Source organism: Cynara cardunculus (genome assembly GCF_001531365.2).
Source record: "Cynara cardunculus var. scolymus isolate 2C chromosome LG 12, CcrdV1, whole genome shotgun sequence".
In the NCBI taxonomy this organism is placed as follows: Eukaryota; Viridiplantae; Streptophyta; class Magnoliopsida; order Asterales; family Asteraceae; genus Cynara; species Cynara cardunculus.
Window position 1 is genome coordinate 34,423,122 of NC_037539.1, and position 6,441 is coordinate 34,429,562.

A 6,441-nucleotide genomic window follows, 5' to 3' on the forward strand; every position below is an offset into this window, starting at 1 on the left:
TATATATATATATATATATATATAATTATATAAATACTAGTTGTATACCCGTACAATGCGGCGGAATATAAAATGTTTACTATAATTTATTTAATTTCAAAATATCAAATCTTTTCAAGATGTTATAAAGTCTACTACATCGATACCTATGTTAGATTCAAATAACCATCCATCCAACACATCGGTGGTGTTGTTGGTAGCTTTTGCAATCATCCTGTAAAAATAGAACAAATCTTCATATGGAATGTCTATAATAACAAACTCATTTTTAGAACAAATCGATGTTTTAAATAAATTTTTTGGGTAACATAAGAATGAGTCCATCCAAAATTATACACATAACCTATTTTACAGAAAAATTACAAATTTACACACGGAACCTATTTTACATAAAGAATGTATCTATCCAATATATTGAGTAGTCTTTAAAATGAGACCTAATTTTACACTCATATACATCTTCCAAAATCCAACTCAAAATCAGACTTACTTCAACCCTATTATATTTAATTACTTCTCAATATATACTTTTTTGAAGACAAATCACTTATGCCTTCTTCATTGTCTTTGTTATTAACCTATCATCATTCACATGTAGAAAAAGTTTCCATTTTTCCGGAAGAAGAGAACTCCTGAAGATCCTCATCCCATAAATCGAGAACATGTAGTCATTTGGATCCACATTATACAATTTCCTAAGAGTCCTGAAACAATACCAAAAAATGTTAACCACATATTTGTATTAGCTTAACCAAGTATAAACCTAGAGTTTACAAGATCTAGCAAATGCAAAATGAACATTATTACCAAAAACAATTCAAATATACCATAAATTTTGCAAATGATATAAAACTTTCAAGGGCAAACCTGAAAACAATTAGGCAATAGTCTTTTCGGTTAAAATCACATGACTGAAAAGGTGGAATGTGTTTAAAGTCGACTGTTAAGCCATTTGTATAGGCTTTTAATCCCACTTCAGTAGCACGGACTAAAAAAATTACAAGGTTGCAGGAAGGATCTCTAGGGTTTATTAATGCAGATCCAAAATAGAATAAGCCCATTGTATTTTCACCAAAACATTTATAAGCAGTATCCATGGCTGCTATTAATTAAAATATGCCACCTCTATTGCCATCCCCCCTCCAATTAAGCCAAAGCCACTTACCTTAGCAAAGTCTAATCCAAAGACCACTAAGAACTTCAAATACATTCCAATAGATGTGAGAGTCGAGGAAATAACAAATGGTCTATCTTATTACTGTGATCAACCACATGATAGAAAACACAAGTGTCGATTCAAAGAGCAACAAATGTTTATAAATGAAATTCTGAGTGAGGAAGAAGAATATGATTGCATCAGAACGGAAATGGAACAAGAAGATCTAGACCCATGTATTTCAGTAAATGCTCTTTTAGGAAATCAACACTTCCATACAATGTGAGTTAAATGAATTGTCAAAGGGTAACCTCTACATATACCGAGAGACTTTGAAAGTTCCCATAACTTCTTGGATTTGGTGTTGACTAAGAAGTTGGGTTCATATTTAGAGGCTATTCTACTACAAGCGACAACAATGACAAATGGTAATTACTTGGATTGTCTGTTTGTATGCAAGAACTTTGTACGGGTAATGCAAGGAAAAATGTTGAGGTGAACCAGTAGTCATCAACATATTTTGTCTCATCCATAGTTCTATCTAGTGAACAATCTTCACGTGAAAATAAAGACCAAGAAAACATCATTACAACAAAAGATGTATTATTATCTTAAAAGGCATGTATCAACGAGTTTTACCTCATATCTCCTCTTGTTCACCTGAGACCTAAAAGTCGCCAGAATCTGAGCAACCTGATTGCAGAGGGAGAAAAAATCAGTCACATTGTTCTCTAACAGATTTTGGCTAATTTAATGATAATAAGGCAATGACAACAAAATTTATTTGTCAAGCTTGGGTATTTGGACTTAATTGAGGGAACCCGGTATACTGTATACTAATGATCTTATGCATAAAAGGGATCACCGGAAACAAGCAACAAAAATACGCACACAAAGACATACCTTTATAATTTTTTATGTAGAAGCAATGCTACTGTAGCCATATAACAAAACAACTATAATTGTTAACTTACAACACTAAATGTTATCGGAAAGTGCATTAGAGCCCCAAAAGTGCAAAATGAGATGAGCAACCCATGGCGGTATTTATCTTGTTTTCGCAGAACTTCAAGTTTTATGATCAACCCAATACCATATCTTTAATTGATCAAAGGCTTTGACATAAACGACCACCTTTAGGATTATACAATTATCCTCAACTGTTTTCAATGGTGGTTGAAATCTAATCGGTGTGTGGACTGTGTGTAAATATGAATTACAGAAATAGTGTCCTTCTTCAACCCGCTATCTTATTAAGCCATGATTAGGGTCATGCTTGTAAAGCTTTTGGCATTCTGGATAAACAACAATCGCTTAAAACCCAAGTTATTCACGTGTAACCAGAAGAATGTCATCTGAATGGCATAAGATAGTGAATTAAGCCTGCAAAAAGCACGAATTCCACTGGAGTTCATACATTAAGACATTATTAGGTCATGCCTGTAACCAGAAGAACGTCATCTGAATGTCATAAGACAGTGAATTAGAGTTCATCACCTCTATTGCCATCCGCCCCCCTCCAATTAAGCCAATGCCACTTACCTTAGCAAAGTCTAATCCAAAGACCACTAAGAACTCAAATACATTAAGACTTTATGCAGTATAAGGTAGTACCAAATGCATTGGATGTTTTTAAAACTTTTGCTAAATCTCCTTAATAAGATAGTATAGATGAACTTGGTATATTGTAGACGAATATAAAAAAAATCAACCTACTCTATGCTTACCAGCTTCGTGAGACTTTTAACCAAAAGAAACTATACAATCTTATTTGAAGTTTAAAAAATCAAATCAAATTCGGACACACCTATATAATACTGCTACATATTCATATATTTTTTAAACTTTCCCGTTTTTGAAGATTAAGCGCTTACTGGGTAAATTGTTGCATACGATGCCGTTTTGGTGGACTAAAATCTTACCCACCAAGTAAATCATAGTGTTAAATTTTACCGGTAAGCACTTACCGGATAAGTATTTGGTAAAAGGCTCCAAAGTTTTTTCGATATGAGATCTTGAAAGTTAAAACAACTAATAATTTTGATAAAAAAAAAGTTAAGACGTCATAATACTACAAAGGCACAAGAAAGGTAAAAAAAAAAGCGGGAAAGAAAACAACAGAAGATACCTTAGAGTTTGTAAGTGTTAAATGTCGTTTGAGAAATGAAAGGAGTAAACATCAAAGAAATTTGGAAGCAACAATCATCTCTTTCTCGTTCCTATTAGAGGGGTTGAAACGAAAGTGTTATAGGTCAGAGAATAGAGCAAAGATTCAAAATCGATTAGTCAAAGACAAGAAAGGTTGAAGAAAGAGTGAATCACCATTTGAACCAAAAATTTGAATAAAGTAGCCGTTTGAATCCCTTACGGAGATAAATATACGAAGGAGATTCAAATAAAAAACAATCAACTGAACTTGTTAAATGAAAATCAACTGTGATGATTCTTCAAAATAAGTGAAATCAAACAGCTCTGCTAAAAGATTAACCAAAAAAATGGTTAATTTGCAACCAAAAGCCCAATACACATGTTCAAAGAGTCGGTCCCTGAAAATTAAAGATTAACTTGAGCCTTGATGCATGTTTGTGTAGGCATGAATAAAAACATTAACATGTGACTTAGAGTTGATGTAATAAGCATGTTCATGTATTAAAAATGGTGAATTACAAACCTTATTTGAGTCGATCACATCTCCATTTTGATAATGCGTCAGATCCTAAATCAACCCAACAAAGAAAGATAAGATTAAGGTTTATAAGGTAGTATAAATATGCAATAAATTGTTTATAGAAAGAATAAACAATAAAAATGAAAAAAGAATGATATACATATCAAGAATGATCTGTCCAAGTGTAAGAGAAAAAATAAGACATTCGGCAACATCATATCCAAGATAATAAGATGAAGATTGTCATCCTCCAACCGACTCCCTAACAACAACATCACCCTAAACTGTAACTTTGCAAGCAATGGAGAGAAACATGTGGCTTCACAACCAATAGTCAGACCTTAGAATTAGCCCAACCTTCTCCATGGTTAAGATTCCTTATGAATTGATAAGCAACCAATTGCAAACCCTAACTAAAACAAAAAACATGTAGATTTGCAACTTTGTCTTGATATTGGAACATCAAATAAAAGAATATTGAAGAATTGTTTCAAAAAGGGATTGAAACCCAAATCCCTTACAATGTTGAATAATTTTTCATACAGGTCTTCAAACCCAAATCCCAGGATAATAAAATATGCACCAGAAGAAAATCACAAATCTTCACAACATATTCTAAGTTCAAAACATTTACATTGCAAAGAGATTCCATCAAGAAGCAACAATCTCTAAAAGTTAATCTAAAGTCAAATACAATGAGACAATGGAGAAAACACAACTAAAAAGCAAGGATAAAAATAGGGGTCCTGGGAAATCAATTTAGAAACATGCGATGGATAATCAAATCCGGAGAAGAATGTAGAGAACCCTAACGTTCTAATCAGAAAACCTTACCTGAGATGGAGCGATGGATAATCAAATCCGAAGAAGAATGTAGAAAACCCTAACATTGTAATCATTCCAGTAGAGAAGTAGAGATCGAGAACGAATCAGTACCTTGATAAGCCGTGATGACAAAACGTGAATCGCCTCTTCTGAAACATGGATCTGGTTCAAGTTGTTTGAAATTGAAAAGAATGAACGACATCGTTGCCTTGGGAGAAGGAATCGATGTTTTGGGAGTCGGAATCGATTTCTTGGGAGCCGACATTGCTTAGGGAGCAGACATTGCTTAGGGAGAGTATACATTCATGATCTAAGACTTTATGCATAAATTTGTAGTACCATGTGCATTAGGATTTGTTTTCAAGACTTTAAGACTTTGTGCTTTAAAAGGTAGTAACTTATGCAGTGAAGGTTGTTTTTAAGACTTTTGTGAAATTTGTTTTATAAAGTAGTATAGATAACTTAATTGATATATGTATATTAAATAATAATAATAATAATAATAATAATAATAATAATAATAATAATTAAATAGATAATTAAATAGATTTGATATTTTATAGATTCTAAAGGTGGCATGTAATACCTAGAAATTCAATGATTTTTTTTTCTTTTTGGTGGACCTTTGGTAAAGTATTGAATCATTTNAAAAAAAAAAGATAGGGAGAGGGAGTAGCTTAACTTTTGTCCTCCACCCTACCTTGTAGACTCTCCATGCCCTGAAAAGAAAAGGGGGGGGTTAATTCTCTTACCTTGGAGTCCTTGCTGTTGTCTGTCAAGAATTAGGAGGAAGGGATGTGGAAAGAAAAAGAAAAAAAAGGGGCTGGAAGTGGGGAAGGTGGAGGAAAGGGTAGCAGTCGTGGAGTTTGAAGGAATAAAGACTTGGTCTCAAAGGAAAATAACCCTTGGGAAGGGTCTTGGAGCTACCGGGGTTGAACCGTAGAACAACAGCAGCAGACAGCAAGGCGGAACAGCAACGGCTCGACAGCAGTCTGCTGCGTTCTCGGTCTCCTTCTCGCAAAACAGCATAGCAGCACCGGCTTAACAGCAGCCTGTTGCGTTTTCGGGTTCCTTTCTCGCCAAAACAGCATAACRGCAGCGACCTGGCAGCAGCTTKCTGTGTTTACGGTCTCTTTCTCGCCAAAACAGCATAAYAGCAGCAGCGATAGCGAGGGGGAGCAGTGCAGCGTCTGGCCGGACARCAGCTCTGCAGTASCCTCTTGTTTTCRTCTCGGGCTCCCACARCAGCAGCGGGYAGCTGCTTSTTCAAGCAATAGTCGGYGACGYAGCAGCAGACTGCTGTCGGGCGCGCAGCRGAYAGCAGCGAAGAACCAGAAACAGCAAACAGCGGTTTGCTGTGYTGTTCTCTACYTTCGGACARCAACAAGAAACARCTATTTTGTGCCCTTTTTCTTTCGTCCCGGTCGTCGTTCATCAGTAAAGCAACARYAGGGTTTGAAGGTGCTGTCAACCCCTTCCCTTGCCGCAGACAAACARCAACTTTCGCTGTGTTTCTCCCGCGTCTTCACGAGCAAACAGCAGCAACTGAAGCTGCTGTATTTGAGCTGTGGTGTTGCCACTAARCCTGTAAGTTCATTTTATTCCGTCATGTATTGTTACCCTTCGAAGCATTATGGGCTTAGACTTAATTCCTAAACATGCTACAAATATACTACCTGGATAAGATGTCATGGAAAATTCACTTGGATGATGAGGGTTTATTACTTGCCTAAGAAATCTCAAATTTGATGAGAGAGTAAATGTGAAAGCTAACTAGAGGGTAGTACTAAAA

The 6,441-nt window shown here is 35.3% G+C and overlaps 1 long non-coding RNA gene across 1 annotated transcript; it reads right to left on the reverse strand.

Moving 5' to 3' along the window:
* Positions 1-634: 634 nt before the first annotated feature.
* Positions 635-3,874, reverse strand: LOC112522471. Its single transcript, XR_003070190.1, has 3 exons — positions 3,828-3,874; positions 1,796-1,849; positions 635-704 (listed from the first exon to the last, which is right to left on the reverse strand). It is a non-coding gene; the product is annotated as an uncharacterized LOC112522471 (long non-coding RNA).
* Between the last annotated feature and the right edge of the window lie 2,567 nt (positions 3,875-6,441).